Source organism: Phaseolus vulgaris, chromosome 11 (genome assembly GCF_051622355.1).
Source record: "Phaseolus vulgaris cultivar YP4 chromosome 11, ASM5162235v1, whole genome shotgun sequence".
NCBI lineage: Eukaryota > Viridiplantae > Streptophyta > Magnoliopsida > Fabales > Fabaceae > Phaseolus > Phaseolus vulgaris.
In genome coordinates, this window is record NC_143508.1 from 18,468,705 (window position 1) to 18,489,053 (window position 20,349).

A 20,349-nucleotide genomic window follows, 5' to 3' on the forward strand; every position below is an offset into this window, starting at 1 on the left:
GACCTGGGCGGAAGAAGTTCCTAGAATCATGTGGGCCTACCACACTACTCCCCAATCCACAACCAGGGAAACACCCTTAAGCTTGGTGTATGGTTCGGACGCAATGATTTCAGTGGAAATCTAGGAGAACTCACCGTGTTTCCAAAATTTCGTGGTCGAAGAGTCCAACGAAGAGAGAAAGGTGAACATGGGCCTACTGTATGAAGTTAGGGAGGAAGCAAGGATTAAGGGTGAAGCCTTGAAAAGGAGGGTGGAGTACAAGTACAACTCCAAGCTGAGACCTCGGCAGTTCCAGGTCGCCGACCTGGTGATGCGGAAGGCCCACCCGTACTAGTTAGAAAACAAGCTATCTCCCCAGTGGATCGGTCCTTTCAGAGTAATGGAGGCCCTTGGGAATGGAGCATACAGGCTCGAAACATTGGAGGGTGGTGCGATCCCTCATACTTGGAACGCCACCAACCTGAAGTTTTATTTTAGTTAATTTTTGCATTGTACATGTTTAAGGGGGCACTCTTTTTCCCTCATAAGGGTTTTTTTAATGAGGTTGCCCGAATAAAATTCCAGTTATCCAGTTAAGAAATGTGCATTGCAGTTGAATGAACCTCTCCTTTGTAGTGATTAAGCCAAGAGCAGAAGTAGTATGGTTCCTCAGTGAACCTCCTTCTTAGGTGGGTTCACCAAGGCCGAGAATAGTATGGTTCGACAGTTAAATGAACCTCTCCCTTGTAGTGATTAAGCCAAGAGCGAAAGTAGTATGGTATGTTAGAATATATGGCCTTAAATGAGAGGGGGGTGAATTGTTTAAAGGGGGTTTTCGAAAACCTTTTTAGCTAGAATGAAATTCTTTGCAAGAAAGCAGATTAGGAATTTAGTTAGCCAAGAAACAAAGCACAAAACAGCAAAGCACCAGAAAAACAATCGGTTGTTTCTTCGAAATAATCGATTGTTTATACCATCAAATCAACAACAATTGAATTTAAATGAGTTTAAGGGAAGAAAGAGATACACAAACAGTTTATACTGGTTCACTCTTAAACCAAGAGCTACATCCAATCCCCAGAATCCACTGGCAATCCACTAAGCAATCAATTACAGATTACACACAAAACCACCAAAGAAGTGACATTAAACCCCTCAAGAAACACACTTCCTTTGGCACAGCACACACCAAGAATGTTGATCTTGACAACCTCAAGAGCACACAACACTCCTTGGCTTACAACACCAGAATTTACAAAGTATTCAGAACGAATTACACTTGTTGCAGAATGAACTGAAATCAATATAGATGTAATCCTATTCCACTCTCTCTTGAGAAAACCAAAGTTGAATTGTGAATGATCAAATCTTGAAAGCAATCTCTGAAAAACTCAAATCTATTTTTCTTCTTTCTTGTTTGTTATAAAACATAAACAAACTATTTATAGCTTTCAAAGATTTGTCAAAGAATTTAAAACAAGAGCGTATTGTTGAATCAAGTGTGTTCAAGCTTTGAAGAATCCAAAACCCTTTGAAGGTTGATGAAAGGCTGGATGTGCTTGTTGTTGCTGAGTTGTCTATTAGATAGGATCTGGGGTAGATTTTATGTGTAAATCCACTCTTGATTGAATCCAAAGCATAAGCATTCTCAAACCTTTTAATTGAAAAATGTTTTTCAAACTAAGTGAAAAACAACCTGTTGTTTTGTCGAAACAACCAATTGTTTTATACTTAGGTGTTTTTAGAAAGGTTGAAAACTGTTTTTGATGGTTGACTTGCTGTCAAACCAAAACAATCGATTGATTCGTGAAAACAACCGATTGTTTGTTTTGGGACCATAACAGAAAACTATTTTGTTCTTTGACTGAGCATTAAATGACTTTATAACTGAATACGCTTCAATTTTAAATGCTTTGACCAAGCTTTGAATGCAATAAATAGTTTGTTCAGATTTTGTAACAAACAACAACCGAGATTTAATCAAAGAAAAACATATTTGAGTTTTTCACTGATTTTGCTTTTGAAAGTGTTAGAGATTGCTTTGAGATTGCTTTGGATCAAAGAGAGTGTGATATAGGATTTTCATCTTGTATTGATTTCAGATCTTTTCTGTAACAAGTGTAATCCTTTGTACTTTGAAAGAAACTTTGTGTGTATAGCTGAGAAGTGTTGTGTGTTCTTAAGGTTGTCAAGATCAGCATTCTTAGTGGTGTTGTGCTGAGCCAAAGGAAGTGTGTGTCTTGAGGGGATCAAGGTCACTTCTTTGGTGGTGTTGTAATTAATCTAGGGTTGATTGCTTAGTGGATTCCCCAGTGGTTTCTGGGAAGACTGGATGTAGCTCTTGGTTAAGAGTGAACCAGTATAAACCTCTGTGTGCATTCTCTTTATCCTTAAACTCTTTAAATTCAGTTTTATATTTTGTGAACTAGTATAAACAACCGATTGTTTCTGCGAAACAACCAATTGTTTTTCTGGTGTTGTGCTTATTTGCTTTGTGTTTTGGCAAACTGATTTCTTACTCAAGTATTTCTCGAAGTAATTTTATTCTAGACTTAAAAGTTTGCGAAAACCCTCTTTAAACCATTCACCACCCCTCTAGTTTAAAGCCATACATTTTAACACGTATTCAGTTTGAAAATCATTTAAAGAACACTCAACTAACAAAACAGATTCTGTTAGGATTTTCAAACAAACAATCAATTGAAAGCACGAGTTTTGGTTTGTCAGAAATTCAACCAACCAAAACAGTTTTCAACCTTTTCAAAAACACTTAAGAGTAAAACAATCGGTTGTTTCGACAAAACAACAAGTTGTTTTTCACTTAGTTTGAAAAACACTTTAAACTTAAAAGATTTGAAAACACTTTAGCTTTAGATTCAATAAAGAGTGGATTACACAGATAAACTACCCAGATCCTACTCTAAACACAGCAGCAACTTCAGCCTTTCATCGAACACTAGGATTTGGATTCTTCAAAGCTTTTGATCACACTTGATTCAACATGGTTCCCCAGCGAACCTCCCTCTTAGTGAGTTCACCAAGGCCGAGAATAGTATGGTTCGACAGTTAAATGAACCTTTCCCTTGAAGTGATACACGGAGAGTAGAGGAAGTTTGGTTCTCCCAATGAACCCCTCTCGTGTAAGTTCAATAAGGGGAAGGTCAGTATGGTTCACCGATGAAACGAACCTCCCCCTTTAAGTAATTTGTTTAGAATAAGAATAGTATGGTTCAATCATGAACCTCCCCCCTACGCAAGTTTACCAAGGCTGGGAATACCATGGTTCACAAGTTGAAACTTGTCCTTTGACTTTTACAAGCAATGTTGTGAGCAGATATTCTGACCTGCCCCTTGACTTTGTATAGCAAGGATGAGGTTGGCAAGAGCCGTTCACCCAAGATAGAAACACCAAGATGGGAGATGATGGAAGAGGCCTCAGCACCCTAAAGAGCGTCTAGGACCAACCTTGCATGAAAGGCAACCAAGAGAGCGTCTAGGACCAACCTTGCATAGAGGGCACCCACAAGAAGCGTCTAGGCCACACAAGGAGCGTCTAAGAGAGTTGACATCTCTACCGTCCCGTCCACGGGCGTTGACCAAAGTCAAAGTCAACGTCGGGGCCAAGGTCAACATATGGTGGGACCACGCGAAGGGGTCAAAGAAAGGAAGTCAACAGAGTGACTACATAAGGCGTCGCCAAGACAAGGTGTCGCCAAAAAAAGGGCGTCGCCTAAACAAGGCGTCGCCAAGCAAGCCATCAGTAGTGTTACTCCCCGATACCCATGGGTAGGAAAGACCATGGAGGGAGTGACGCCACGGGGGCTTCGGGCCCGCCTAGCTCAGAAATAGTAATAAAGAGAAGAGAAAGGTGGCTTCAAGGCCATAATACTAGCGTGAGTAGGGAGCAACCCGACTCGTGAAGTGCCCGTGCCACCTCAGGGAGACCCTTGGGATAGATACGACTCATGAGAGGGTGCGAGAGGAAGGTAGATACGCTCTCAGAGCGAGTGACTAGAGGTTGGGGCGCATGAGTTGGCACCCAAAAAGTCACCCCTTGCGCCAGATGCACTCCAAGGAAGGGAGGAACTCACGCAACAGAATGTCCCTAAGATTGGGATATGGCGTCGTGAGGCCCTCCACGTGTGATAGTAATCAAATCAGTGAAAGGTTAGTGAGTCAGCGAGAAGTTAGCAAATATGGTAAATGAGGAAACAATAAATGTTTCCTCATCAAGTATGTTTTATTTCAGTTAACGCTTTAAACGCTTTAAAACACTTTAAATGCCGCCATTAAAGGCTTTAAGGAAACGTGTTAAATGCGTCTTAAAGCTCCTTAAATGCACTTTAAGACATGTTTAATGCAGGGTGGCATTAAAAGGGTTTTGGAACGTTCGAAGCAGGGATCGGATCGGACTTTTGGCAAATTTTCCCCAGAACACACTCTAGTTGCTTGCTCGAGCCTCGAGGTTATGCACAAGGGACTAGAGAAGGATTGTTTGCCAGAACCAGAAAACGATACACGAGATACAGTTCATTACCACCTTCAGAGTGCCTTGGACGGTGCTTTGATACGAAGGTGCAGAGTTTTGGTGTTTCTTATTAGCTGACTTATGCGTCGGAGTGCAAACGGTCGCTAGGGCGCCCATTTGTCCACTTCTTTGCAGGTACTCACAGATTGCCAGAAGGAAGGTGTCCCTAGCTGACGGGCAAGGTCGTGCACAAAGACATACCCAGGTCAACCGACAGGAACATTTGGCGCCCACCGTGGGGTCGATTTAAAAAATCAGTCCCATCACAAGTTCAGTCGACAGTTCTATTCAGTTCTTCACTTGGCCCTATTCGACGTTCTGCGTTGAAGCATGAGGGCCACGAGACAAGGTTCCGCGCGCGCTGCGAGTGAGGAAATGACCATGCAGCAGGTCATTGACATGATGCAAGGGCTGCAGGAGGAAATGGCAGAATCAAGGGCGGAGCAAGAACACATGCAGGCGGATCTCGCGGCCTCTCACGCGAGAAACGGAGAGCTCCATCGTATGAATGAGGAGTTGCGCCGTGGTTTGGGAAATAACCAAGGGCAACGCGACCTAGATGAGGTTGAACGTCTCACCCCACCAAGGGAGTTTTCTACACCATTCTCGCAGGAGATTCTGGAAGCAGTGGTCCCCAACACGTTCGCTGGGCCCAAGGTGATCTTCACCAGGATGCAAGATCCCGAAGCACATCTCACTGCGTTCCACACACAGATGGTGCTGGTAGGCGGCTTCGATGCCGTGAGGTGCAAGCTTTTTATGAGCACCCTGAAGGGAATGGCCATGGATTGGTTCATTAGCCTTCCAAACGGCCATATCACCTCCTTCCTGCAGCTGTCGCGATTGTTCAGGGAGCAATACCTAGCGAACAGGGCCCCACCGCCCGTTTCGTATGACCTGTTCGACGTGAAACAGTATCAGGGTGAGACTTTGAAGGAGTACATCAACCGTTTCAGGGCCCAAGTAGTAAAGGTTGGTACTACGGAAGAGCCCATGATCGTGTACGCGTTCAGGAAAGGCGTATGTCCCGACCCCTTTTGCGAATCCATCATTCGCAATCGCCCCAGGACCTTCGCTGAAATAAGGCGTCCCGCGATGGAGCATATCGCCTCTGAGGGGGAGGTGTGTGAGAAGCGCATGAGCGTCGTACCCTCACGCCCGAGGGCGCAGACACGGGCTCAACCCGTCAGGGTCAACGAGACCACGACAGGGAGGAAGAAGCAGGAAGGGAGACGCCCCTATGAGGCCAGAAAACCCCAGCCCAGGGGTCAAACGGGAGGAAATCGTCCGGTCAAAGAAAGAGCCAGACCAGCGAGGTACGACTTTGCGGTGGAATTGAAGGACCTAATCCCCGTGCCTAATATAGCTGAAAGGTTGAGGCGACCGGCGAAGACTGACAAGGTGCTAGGGCCTCGCAAGGACTCTTAGTGCGAGTTCCACGAAGCTTTCGGTCACCACATCAACAACTACCTGTCACTGGGGTACCAGTTGGACGAGTCAGTAAAAAACGATTTCTTGAAGGATTATCTCGCTGAACCCGCCACGACCGCGGCCCTGCCGGAACCAGTGGAGGATCAAGCGCACGAGATGCCGATTCACGGCGAAGTCCACACCATTTCTGGTGGTTTTTCGGGAGGGGGGCCCAGAGCATCCCAACGCAGGAAATATGCGAGGGGAGTAAATTCGAATGATGAAAGAATCTCAGGTGACCCGTGGGAGTCAGACCTCGTGTTCACGAGGGCAGACCTACGAGATGTTGTCCCCCACGACAATGACCCCGTGGCTATTTCGGTTGTCACGGCTGGAAGAAAGGCGAAAAAGTCAGGGTCGATGCCCTGTGCGACAGAGAAGGAGAAAGTTTAATGAAGAAAGGCGGCTCGTGGTGAGAGAAGAGACACAGAAATTGTTGAGCGCCGGACACATCCGGGAAATCCAATACCCCGAGTGGCTGGCCAACGTAGTCCTGGTGAAGAAAGCAAACGGGAAGTGGAGGATGTGTGTGGACTTCACGGACTTGAACAAGGCGTGCCCCAAGGACTCGTATCCACTACCCAACATTGACGCCCTGGTGGATAGTGCCTCGGGCTGTGAGATGCTGAGTTTCTTGGACGCTTTTTCGGGGTATAATCAGATCAAGATGCACCCGAGGGACGAGGGTAAAACATCCTTCATGACAGAGACGTGTAGCTACTGCTACAAAGTGATGCCGTTTGGGTTAAAGAATGCGGGCGCCACCTATCAGAGGCTAATGGACAAGGTCCTGGCGCCCATGTTGGGAAGGAACGTGCAAGCCTATGTAGACGACATGGTGGTAACTTCGCGCGATAGAAGCCGACATACAACAGACCTGGAAGAGTTGTTTGCCACCATCTCAAAATATCGCCTCAAGCTGAACCCTGAGAAGTGTGTCTTTGGGGTTGAGGCAGGGAAGTTCTTAGGCTTCATGCTCACAGAAAGAGGAATTGAGGCAAACCTTGATAAGTGCGCAGCCATCATCGCCATGAGGAGCCCGACATCAGTGAAGGAAGTGCAACAACTGACAGGGCGAATGGCAGCATTATCAAGGTTCGTTTCTGCAGGAGGAGAGAAGGGACACCCCAATTTCCAGTGCCTCAAAAGAAATAGTCGCTTTGCATGGACCGACGAGTGTGAAGCAACTTTCATCAAGTTGAAAGAGTACTTGGCGACGCCACCCGTCCTTTGCAAACCAGTGGCAGGCGTGCCCCTCCAATTATACTTTGCGGTAACAGAACGGGCCATCAGTTCTGTGCTAGTCCAGGAGCAGGACCAAGTACAGAAGCCCATCTATTTCGTGAGTAAGGCCTTACAAGGCCCAGAGACGAGGTATCAGTCGTTGGAAAAGGCAGTATTGGTCCTGGTATTCTCGGCCAGGAGGCTTCGCCACTACTTTCACAGTTTTACTGTAGTGGTGATGACGAACCTCCCCATCCAGAAGGTACTGCAGAAGCCTGATGTTGCTGGAAGGATGGTTCGCTGGGTGGTGGAGCTGTCAGAGTTCGACATGCAGTACGAGCCCAGAGGATCTATCAAAGGACAGGTATATGCGGATTTCGTTGCAGAGCTCTCACCCGGAGGCGACCAAGAGGTGGAGTCAGGATCGCAGTGGTCACTCTCAGTCGATGGCTCCTCCAATCAACAAGGAAGTGGAGCAGGAATAGTCTTGGAGGGACCCAATGGTGTGATGATCGAGCAAGCTTTGCGCTTCGCTTTCAAAGCGAGCAATAACCAGGCTGAGTACGAGGCACTGATCGCAGGGATGCTCCTGGCCAAGGAGATGGGTGCGCAAAACCTCCTGGTGAAGAGTGATTCACAGCTGATCACAGGGCAAGTCTCGGGAGAATTTCAAGCTAAGGACCCACAAATGGCGGTGTATTTAAGGTACGTCCAGCTGCTGAAGGGAGCATTTAGCGCTCTTGAGCTAGTGCATGTCCCAAGAGAGCAGAATGCCAGAGCTGACCTGCTTGCCAAGCTGGCCAGCTCAGGCAAGGGGGGCAGACAGAGGACAGTAATCCAAGAGACGCTCAAAGCTCCGCGAAAATTCGTGGAAGATAACAGGGTGGACGTCCTCCATATTTGTACAGCGAGAGGGAGACCAAGGAGTCATCGTTCTTTGACTCAAGATACAATAAAGACACCCCACATCAGCACATACGCGGACGCACCCGAGGGGGGAAAGCATACACAGATATATGCCTTAGCCGAGGGAGACACTTGGATGACGCCATACAGACGATACCTGGCGGATGGGGTTCTCCTAATAGAACCAGAAGAAGGCAAGAAGATTAAAAGGAACGCTGCAATATATACCCTGGTAGACGGGATATTGTTCAGACACGGGTTCACCCACCCCATCCTGACGTGCGTAAGCAGCGACGAGTGCACCAGGATAATGGCTGAACTCCACGAAGGTATCTGCGGGAGTCACGTGGGAGGAAGATCTTTAGCTTCCAAAGTGATACGCGCCGGTTTCTACTAACCGACAGTGAAAGAGGATTGCGTGCGGCACGCCCAGCGCTGCAAGCAGTGTCAGAGGCACGCTGACTGGCACAAGGCGCCGCCAGAGGAGTTGAGATCCATATACAGCCCATGGCCTTTTCATACGTGGGGAATCGACATCCTAGGCCCGTTCCCACTACATAACACAGATGAAGTATCTGATCGTCGCCATTGAATACTTCACCAAATGGATAGAGGCGGACCCCGTGGCCTAAATTACTGCGCACAAAGTACAGCACTTTGTCTGGAAGAACATCGTATGTCGCTTCGGTGTGCCCAGGCGATTAGTGTCCGACAATGGCACCCAGTTTGCAAGCCAACAGCTGAGAAACCTGTGCGCAGAGGTAGGCACCAAGCAGGTGTTCGCATCAGTCGAACACCCTCAGACGAATGGACAAGTAGAGTCAGCGAATAGAGTTTTGCTGAGAGGACTAAAGAGAAGGCTAGAAAAAGCTAAAGGGGCGTGGGCGGAAAAAGTGTCAAGGATTGTATGGGCATACCACACCACGCCCCAATCTTCCACCATGGAGACGCCTTTCAGTCTAGTATATGGGTCAGACGCGATGATCCCCGTAGAGATTCACGAGAGCTCGCCACGTTACCAGAATTTTGTGGCTGAAGAATCCAAGAAGGGTGGTGATCCGGTCGGTCATCGATAGTCGATGACGTCAGCAGCAGATAACCACGTGGACCACTTGCAGGGTGACACGTGGATCATATCTCAGAGGAATCAGGGAGGAGATCACCCGGTATGGAGATCGGTGGTCAGTAACCGAGTGGCCACCGATAGATCAGTTCCAAGATAAACACCCGGGGGAGAAGGCGAGAAGCAATAGAGCACCGATCAGTCATCGGGTGCATGGTCATCATGGTTTCGTGTTACACGCAGTTAAACTGGGATTGAGATTCCCAGCGAGAGCGTTACGCATGGACTTCGCATGATCACATCTCAGAGAAAGAGGAGCTGCTCGCCGGAAGAATCGTGCACGAGGGTGGCCTGAGAGAGTTAGTAAACCAGTCAGTGATTGGTGACTCTCTTAACCCATTACGTGCATGATTCCGTGAAGGGGAAATCGTGTAGGCAGGGAGCAATGCTTGGTGAGTGTGCCTAGTCCAGCCACACCTGGCGTTCTCCTGGGAGCGTGCGATTCACCCAGATGGAAGAAACGCGCTAAGTTACTTCGCAAGGGAATAACTTAGGCGCACAGAGAGATGCGCTAGAGCCCTTCAGGTAGTGGCACGTGTACGGTTAGATGTGAGTTGCATGCCTCCACGTGTCACCATCTGAGAGGGGCGCGGCCAAGATAAAGGTGCACTCCGCGTCGTGAAAGGTACACACAGAAAACACAGACACCCACGTCTTTACTGATTGTGGTACGTTTTCGTACAAAAGCGTAACAGAATTCTGACACGCGCAGAGAATAGCGTAACAGAATTCTGACACGCGCAGAGAATAGCGTAACAGAATTCTGTTAGGCACAGACACAGAGAGAGATAAAAAGAGAATCAGAGAGAAATTCAAACACACATTATCTTTGTTAGTGATTATGTGACCTAACTTGAGCGTCGGAGTGCAAACGGCCGCTAGAGGCGCCGTCTGTGTGTTTTGCAGGTTGCGTTTGAAGTTCCCGGAGAAGGTTCTAAGAGCATTCTTGCAGATAGCACAGTTGCATAGGCGGGGTAAGGAAGCGACAAAGCAATTCCTCCACGTTAGAGTTGGGGACAGGATCAAGTACCGTGCACAAGAGTGGTCTGAGGAAGCTGGTAGTCGGTCGGCGCACTGTAGCCCATGGCGTGCGTGGGCAGAAGGGACGATCGTTCACGCGACAGGGAATACCTGCTATGCGCGCTGGTCCAAACCGCACCTGGTACTCACATTGAGGTTGCCCGAGACACCCAACATATGAAACACACTAAGTTACTTTGTATGCGGATAACTTAGGGGGGTGACAAGGTATATAAAGGGGTGCCACGCTCATTTATAGGGACGCTTTTTTATGCCATTTTCATGAAGTTCTTCTTGAATCAATGTAGAGTATGGGGCGGAAGCAATGAATGAGAGTGAGCAAGATCCTCCTAAGAGTGGTGTTGATCTTGTAGGTGCATGATAAGTGTGGGTATTGAGTGGTTCGGCCAGCTCAAGGGAAAAAATGAAGGAATTGAAGTTTAGAGCCTAGGATTCTAGGGAGAAGCAAAGTTGAGCACAAATTGGCAGCATAACTTTACTCACAATAAACTTGCCAAATACATGAGATAGCCTCCCTATTTATAGGCTATTTGGGACGTAAATCATAAGCTAATGCTTAATGAAATGTAAACCAAATGAAATGCAAAGCTATGCCATGTGCCATGACCGGTCACACCTAGCAAAGTTCTAGAAGGTTTCATTTCAAAATACTTTCTACACTACCCTATCTACTAAATACCCCTATTGGGCCTTGATGAAACATATACAAGGCTTTCTCTCTTCCATCCGTGGCTTCTTCCACTTGTGCTTGTACATGCTTGGCCATTGATCTTGTGAGAGGACCTAGACGGTCTAATGGCTCACCTAGACGCTCCATGGCTAGACGCTTCCCTTCTTCACGGTCTAGACGCTCATTCCTTGGAGCTAGACGCTCTCCTTGGTCTAGACGCTCTTCATGGTGTGGGCTTTGGCTCCCATGGCTAGATGTGCTTGGCCCTCCTCCATCATCCCCTCCCCCTTGGAAAGGATTTGTCCTCAAATCCAGCTCGTCATCGTCATTGGTACCTACAAATGGAGAAAGATCAATTACATTAAAAGTGTCATGTACTCCATACTCAAGAGGTAGGTCCAATTTATATGCATTGTTGTTGACTCGCTTGAGAACTTGGAAAGGTCCATCTCCTCGGGGACTTAGTTTGGACTTCCTTTGAGTTGGAAATCGATCTTTGCGAAGGTGAAGCCAAACTAAGTCTCCTTCCTCAAAAATTATTTCTCTCTTCCCTTTATTGTTGTATTTTGTGTACTTTTCATTTTGTTGTTGTATTTGGAGTTTAATCTTCTCATGCATTTTCTTTACAAAATCAGCTTTGATTACGCCTTCCTTATGCACAAAATCTTGTGGATTAGGAAGGGGTATCAAATCCATGGGTGTGAGAGGATTAAAGCCATATACTACTTCAAAAGGAGAAGCATTAGTAGTCTTGTGAACTACTCTATTGTAAGCAAACTCAATATGGGGAAGGTACTCATCCCAAGATTTGTGGCTGCCCTTCATGATAGCCCTAAGCATAGTTCCAAGAGATCTATTGACTACTTCGGTTTGTCCATCCGTTTGAGGGTGACAAGAAGTTGAAAATTGTAGTCTTGTTCCAAGTTTACCCCAAAGAGTTTTCCAAAAGTGGCTGATAAACTTGGGATCTCTATCGGACACTATACTTCTAGGGAGACCATGGAGTCTCACCACTTCTCTAAAGAAGAGTTTAGAAATATTTTGAGCATCATCTACTTTGTGGCATGGAATAAAATGGGACATTTTGCTAAAACGGTCCACTACCACAAAGATAGAGTCATGGCCTCTTGCAGTCCTAGGAAGTCCTAAAATGAAATCCATGCTAATGTCTTCCCAAGGAGCATTTGCAATCGGCAAAGGGGTATAGAGTCCATGCGGCATTGTTCTAGACTTTGCTTTTAAACATGAGATGCATCTAGAACAATGTCGTTGAACATCTTTCCTCATGTGTGGCCAACAAAATTTTGCTTTTAAAAGATCTAGAGTTTTATCAACTCCAAAATGGCCCATGAGTCCCCCCTCATGTGATTCTTTGACAAGGAGTTTCCTATGTGTTCCTTGGGGAATGCAAAGTTTTCCCTCTTTAAAAAGATATCCCTCGGACACATAATAACCTCCTTGCGCTCTATGTAGACATTGGGCATATATGGATGAGAGTTCTTGATCATCTTGGTAAAGCTCTCTTATGTGGTCAAATCCAAGAATTTGGGCACCCAATTTTGAAAGGAGTGTATGCCGTCTTGAAAGAGCATCGGCCACTATATTGGTGCTCCCTTTCTTGTATTTGATTACATAAGGAAATTGTTCAAGAAATTCCATCCATTTAGCATGTCTCTTGTTGAGCTTGTGTTGGCCCTTTAAATATTTTAAAGACTCGTGATCACTATGTATGACGAATTCTTTAAACACAAGGTAGTGTTCCCAAGTCTTTAGGGCTCGCACAAGAGCATAGAGCTCTTTGTCATAGGTGGGGTAGTTGAGGGTGGCACCATGGAGTTTTTCACTAAAATAAGCAATGGGGTGTCCACCTTGCAACAAAACCGCACCTATGCCTACCCCCGATGCATCACATTCTATCTCAAAGGTTTTGGAAAAATTTGGAAGAGATAGGATGGGTGCATTGGTGAGTTGAGCTTTTAGCCTTTGGAAGGCTTGCTCATGCTTTTCATTCCAACAAAATGCAACATCTTTTTTAACAAGTTCATTCAAAGGAGATGCTAGGCTAGAAAAATTAGGCACAAACCTTCTATAGAAGCTAGCTAACCCATGAAAACTTCTTACATCACTTACATTTTGTGGAGTTGGCCACTCTCGGATGGCTTTGATTTTCTCGGGATCTACATGCACCCCCTTATTGTTTACTATGAAGCCTAAAAAGACTACACTATCTACACAAAAGGTACACTTATCCCTATTTGCAAAAAGACTATTTTTCCTAAGAACTAGAAGAACTTCCCTAAGGTGACTTAGATGGTCTTCTAGGGTTTTACTATATATTAAAATATCATCAAAGTAAACTACTACATATTTACCTATACAATCCCTCAAGGTGTGATTCATAAGCCTCATGAATGTACTTGGGGCATTAGTAAGCCCAAAGGGCATCACCAACCACTCGTATAATCCAAATTTGGTCTTAAAAGCGGTTTTCCACTCATCACCCTCATTGATTCGAATTTGGTGATATCCACTTTTAAGGTCAATTTTGGAGAATAGAGTTGACCCATGCAATTCATCAAGCCTTGGAATTGGATACCTATACTTGATGGTGATGTTGTTGATTGCTCGACAATCACAACACATGCGCCATTTTCCATCTTTTTTTGGCACCAACAAGACAGGTACAGCACAAGGGCTTAGGCTCTTTTGAACCCAACCCTTCTCCAACAAGTCTTGAACTTGTGATTCTATCTCCTTAGTTTCCTCGGGGTTGGTTCTATAAGCAGGCCTATTTGGTAGGCTTGCCCCCGGGATAAAGTCAATTTGATGTTCTATTCCCCTTAGAGGAGGAAGCCCAATGGGTCCTTCTTGTGAGAATAGATCTTCAAATTCACTCAAAAGATTTTCGATTTGAGGAGGTAAATTCATAAGTTCACTACTTGTGGCAGTGCATGTAAGTGCTCCTTTACACAAGATAAGGCTTGGTTGTTCAACAAGAAGCAAGTTTTCAAAGACGTTTTCAAGAGGCTTTGCTTGTTGACCAACCTTGTGGGAAGGAACACTCTTCTCCCACGCCTTCCTATTCCTAAGGATTTTCTCTTTTTCTAGCGCTCTTTTTTTTTTGTTTTCCTCATCCCTCTTTTGCTTCATTTGTATTTGGTCTTTTACCACTTGAGAATGTGGTAAAGGACTAAGTACAAACTTTTTATACTTATGGGTGAAGGAAATTTCGTTAGTGAGACCATCATGCAAGGTTTTCTTATCAAATTGCCATGGCCTCCCTAATAAAATATGACAAGCTTCCATAGGTACTACATCACATAAAACTTTGTCTTTGTAGTTCCCTATGGAAAACTTGATTTCCACTTGCTTGTCTACATGTAGTTCCCCATTTTCATTAAGCCATTGAAGTTTGTAAGGTTTTGGGTGGGGAACCACTTGTAGCTTAAGCTTTTCAACCATCCTATCACTACAATAATTACAACTAGAACCACTGTCCACAATGAGAGAGCATATGTTTTCTAAAACATTGCATCTTGTATGAAATATGTTCTCTCTTTGTGTCTCAATGGATGTGCTAGGGTGATTGTTGAGGGTTCTCCTAATCATAAGCAATTCTCCTTCTAGTGGAGCTACCCTCTCATCCTCTCCCCCTTCCTCTCTCTCACTAGGCTCATCCTTGCCGCTAGTGTACTCATCTACACCTTTAAGAAACAAAGTCCTTTGATCTGGACATTGTGCTTGCACATGCCCCCTACCATAGCACTTAAAACACTTAACATCTCTAGCTCGGATGGGTGGGGTTGAGGTTTCTTTGGTGAAGGGTTTGGTAGGCTCTTTTGGTTTTTCCTTGGATGTACTACCCTCCCTTCTAAACTCTTTCTTGGGATAAAAGCTAGAATAGGGGCTCACCTTTTGACTTGAGGTTTTGCGCAAGTTTTGTTGCTCAACTTTAATGCAAAGTTGAACCAAATCATTCAAGTCTTAATAAGGTAAGAGCTCTACTCTATCTCTTATCTCAAGTGATAGGCCACTCAGGAACCTAGCTATGGTGGTTTCCTCCTCTTCTCTAATGGATGCTCTCATCATGTAGAGCTCCATTTTTTGCCTATACTCTTCCACACTCATGTTCTTTTGTTGGAGTCTTTGGAGCTTGTCCATCAACTCCCTATGGTAGTAGGAAGGTATATGTCGACGTCTTAGGGCTCCCCTAACGTCATTCCAATATGTAATGGAAGGTTCCCTATGAAGACGTCTATCTCTTTCGAGAGAGGTCCACCAATACATGGCGTTCCCTTGGAAACTAAGGGTGGCTAAGGGTACTTTTCGTTCCTCACTTACCCTATGGCAAGCAAAGAGTTGCTCTACCTTCATCTCCCAATCTAGATATACTTCTACATTTTCCTTTCCATGAAAATGAGGTAGGTCTACTCTAGTTTCCCTTGGCACCTCTTGTTCCCTTTGCCTAGTTCTTCTAGGGGGTGGTTGGTAATAATCATTGATTCTACGGCTTCCCTCCCCTAGAGACTCAATACTTTGAGAATGGGATGCATGAGTTTTTTTTTATTTTTGTGATTTTTGTGATTTCTCTTCTTGAGCTTTAGCTAACTCATTGATTTTCTTCTCATTCTCCAATTGTCTAAAAGAGATTAATTATACCGCTTGGGATACTTCTTTTAAAAGAGTTTTCAAAGCTTTTACTTCACTTTCTATAGACTTTGGAGAGTGAGAAGAAGAAGACATGGCTAAAACTTTGTGTATATAGGTGTTTTACTTTGAGAAAGTTTAGGAAAGTTAGAGAAGGTAGTTTTCAAGTTTTCTACCTCCTTAGAAGTTTTACTTCTAAAACTTTATAAAACTTTGTGTATATAAGTGTGGGTATTGAGTGGTTCGGCCAGCTCAAGGGAAAAGATGAAGGAATTGAAGTTTAGAGCCTAGGATTCTAGGGAGAAGCAAAGTTGAGCACAAATGGGCAGCATAACTTTACTCACAATAAACTTGAAAATACAAGGTGTAGGCTCCTCCTTTTATAGGCTAAGGAGGACCATAATGCAACCCTAATGCTAGCCAAATGAAATGTAAATGTGAAGCACATGGGTGCACATGGCACATGGGTGCACAAATGAGCACATGGGGAGGGGTGTGTCTAGTTTTTATGCTCACCCCCTCTATGGTCTTTCTAGAATGTACAAATATGCTTTCTACACTACTCTAATTACTAAGCACCCCTAATGGGCCTTTATGTAACAAAGCCTTCTCTTCACAAACCGTAGCTTGGCCCATGTATATGTGAAGCTAGACGGTCTAGGACTCTTCGTAGATGCTCCTTATGTAGCCGCTCCTCTTCATGGCCTAGACGCTCCTCATCATGGCTAGACGCTCCTTTTTGAGGCTAGACGCTCCCATCATGGCTAGACGGTCTTAGTCTTGGAAGCTTGGCTTTCATAGTGTGGTGAGCTTGGGCCCTCCTCCATCACAAGTGGACTTGGCTGCATCACAAGGCCGGAATGAAGATTTGAACCGGGTTAATAAGGAGTTGCGCAAGTCTTTACGGGCGCAGAGGGAGGGAATGGCGGAGGAAGGGGCGGCGCCGCCACCATCTCCCCCCAAGACCTTCACCATGCCATTTTCGTCTGAGATCATGGGTGCAGCGGTACCACCAGGCTTGGTGGGGGTGAAGGCCTCTTTTACAGGGGTGGAGGACCCTGAGGCGCACCTGACGGCGTTTCATACCCAGATGATGCTCTTTGGAGGCTCGGACGCCGTATACTGCAAACTGTTCATGAGCACCCTCAGCGGGATTGCGATGGAGTGGTTCGTAAGCTTGCCAGAGGGCCACATCACTTCGTTTCAACAATTTTCGAAGCTGTTCATGGAGCAGTATATTGTCAACCGGGCACCCTCTGTGGTGTCGTACGATCTCTTTGACGTGCGCCAGAACCAAGGTGAGTCCCTCCGGGACTACCTTTACCGTTTTGGAGCTCAGGTGGTAAGGCTACCCAGCAAGGACGAGGACATGTTGGTACATGCGTTCAGTATAAGAGAAGCTTACAAGAGAAGCTTTTGAAAGGTCACCTTCTAACTCCTTCTATTATAGCACCTAAAGGAGTGTGAAGAGACAAGTTTCTAGATTTTTCCTAAAACTAGCGCCTAAAGTGCTATACAATGGAGGTGTCTTTAAGGTTTCCCTCTTTAGCACATCCTAAAGCTATTCATATTATTTACAAATTTATACAAAAGAAACTATAAAGAGAGATATTAATTGGAGCCCATTCTTGAATGCTTGTAGTCTTCTTGTTGGCTTTAGGCTTGGTCCTCTCTTTATTTAATTCTTCTTTAATTTTTTAGAAGACTAGAAGGAAGAACTTTAAATGCTTGGGTGGATGGCCTCTTCCTCCATTAGTGAAATCCTCTCTTACTTGATCTCCATCAGAGTCTCCTTAAGCTCACAGGAAAGGATGGCCGAGGAGGGGGCGACATCGAGGCAGGGCGTAAAGTTCTCGGGCCTCGGCGTCTCAACAGTAAAGATGAACAAACAAGGTGGTTTTCAAGCCACACCCCAGTTGCCAGTAGGGAGAGGCCCATATCAGGAGGGATCCGTGCATGGGGTGTAAGGACGCGACAGTACGCATCATCGTTAAAGAGCCACTAAGACAGAGACGACTCATGAGGGTCACGTCCCAGGGGTGATCTGCATGCATGGCACGTGAGTAAGACAGGGAACTCCCAGGGCAGAGGACTCAAAGATTGGATGCACGAGCTGGCATCCAAGCAGTCATCCCGCACCAGTTGCACTTCGGCAGGGTAGTCTTACACACTGGATGGCCCTAAGTCTTGGTGCTAGTGTCGCTAAGACGCACCTACAGAATGCCTAAGTCACAGCTAAACAGAAGGGCAATAACACTGAAAGGTATATAAGGGCAACAATAAACATTATCAGGTACGTTTTGACGTGACATAACACATTACGCTTTCATTAGTGCAAGTTACGCATTTCTGAGAGAAGAATAGAGCGAGAGAGAACACACACAGTGATCTCAGAGTTAGAGTTTGGTGTTCATTGCCAAAGAGATTGACTTGGTCGTCGGAGTGTAAACGGCCGCGAGGGCGCCCTTTGTTTCTCTATCTTTTCAGGTGATTCCATCGAAGGAAGGGAACGTGGGAGCGAAGGGTTCTTGGAAGTGAAGTCAACATAAACGCACAAAGACATTAGGTCAACCGGCGGGGAACACTTTTGTTTCTACCATTAAGTCAATCCTAAAACCTTAACGTGAACATCATCACACTCTCTGATACCAAAATTACTAATGGAAGAAGAAAAAAAATTGAAGAGGTAGAGAGACTCATATCAGAGAAGAAAAAAAAAGGTTATTTAATCAATTTATCATTTTTTGATATATTATTTTTTGCTTTTCAATTTCTACTCATCCAATAATATTTAAGTATGTACTTTCAATTAAAAGTTTTATTTGACTCAATATTTTTAAATGGACACAACAAATATCTTTAATTTTTTATTTATTAGAGAATAAAGTTTTACTTGTTTTTTTCAAATGGACATAACAAATATCTTTAAAGAAGTGTATTGAGAAGAAAATTAGTTTAAAACAGAAAAGTAACGAATCAATCTCTCTACTTTCATACAAATCTCTTTACTCTTTTGCTAGTTAATGATAACAAATAAATAAAATTTTAAAATTAAAAAACTGCTTTATTAATTTTTTAAATTATAAATATCCAAAAAACCAAAATAAATTAATAAAATAAAATATTAAATAAAGATAAAATAATAAAAATTAGAGCAGTTAAAGTGGAAAATTCTCTTTTATATATTAGTATAAATTTTTATTATACTATTTTATACTTTACTAAAAAAGAATTTATTTTATTATGTTAATACAAATTAAAATAAAAATAAAATTTTAAGAAAAGCTGGTTTATTAACTTTTGAAACTGGTAACTCGTAACAACAAATCTTGATTTAAAATTAAAACACTCTCTCTCACAATATTAACTATTTTTCTTCTTCTCTACAGTTTTTTCAAAATCATTTTTGTAAAATTACATTTTTAAAATTATTTGAAAATCATATTATTTTAGTACTGGGAGTGCCTGTGTTTCCGCATTTCTTATTTTTTCATTTATATATATTTATGTTTAATATTAAAATTTAAATAAATAATATTATTATTTGCACATTCATCTTAACAATATAAATTTATAGTATATTATAAATAAAAATGACATTATCATTATTATGTAAAATTATTATACTTTGTGTGAATTGGCTTAACCAATGCGAGTAATTGATCATCATTCTAAGTGTTTTATTCTTTACAAATTTTATTTCCTAAGAATGTCACACACATTAACCATTTTTGCAATTCAAAACCGTTCATCTTCTCCCGTATTTCCACTAATATTTTTCTTTCTCTCAATTTTGAAGAGGCATTCTTCTTTCTATGTAACTGTTTGAAAAGTAACCACTTTTTCAATTCAAAAAAGTCTCCAACCTCTATTTCAATTTAAAATTGTTCCTCCACATATATTACATATTTTAGAGAAAATAAGAAATGACAACAATGTCCATAATATAATCAAATATTTATATAAGGATAAAATAGGGAAAGAATTAAGAGCGATTAAATAGGAGAATCCCTTTATATATAGGTATATATATATAATTAAATATGTTAAAAATAATTAAATAATTATATTTTTTTATCACAATAAATCAAATGTAATATTATTTTAATAATGTGATTCTTAATGAGTAAAGAAATTGAAGTTATTAATTTATAAAATAAACTAAACATCTCTATTGGAAAAAATAAAATGTATATATTAAAGAAATAGGAAAAGCAAAATAAGATAAATAAAAGAGATGAAATATAAAGAAAATTAGCAATACATCCAAGCAGTCATCCCGCACCAGTTGCACTTCGGCAGGGTAGTCTTACACACTGGATGGCCCTAAGTCTTGGTGCTAGTGTCGCTAAGACGCACCTACAGAATGCCTAAGTCACAGCTAAAGAGAAGGGCAGTAACACTGAAAGGTATATAAGGGCAACAATAAACATAATCAGGTACGTTTTGACGTGACAGAACACATTACGCCTTCATTAGTGCAAGTTACGCATTTCTGAGAGAAGAATAGAGCGAGAGAGAACACACACAGTGATCTCAGAGTTAGAGTTTGGTGTTCATTGCCCAAGAGATTGACTTGGTCGTCGGAGTGTAAACGGCCACGAGGGCGCCCTTTGTTTCTCTATCTTTTCAGGTGATTCCATTGAAGGAAGGGAACGTAGGAGCGAAGGGTTCTTGGAAGCGAAGTCAACAGAAACGCACGAAGACATTAGGTCAACCGGCGGGGAACACTTTTGTTTCTACCATTAAGTCAATCCTAAA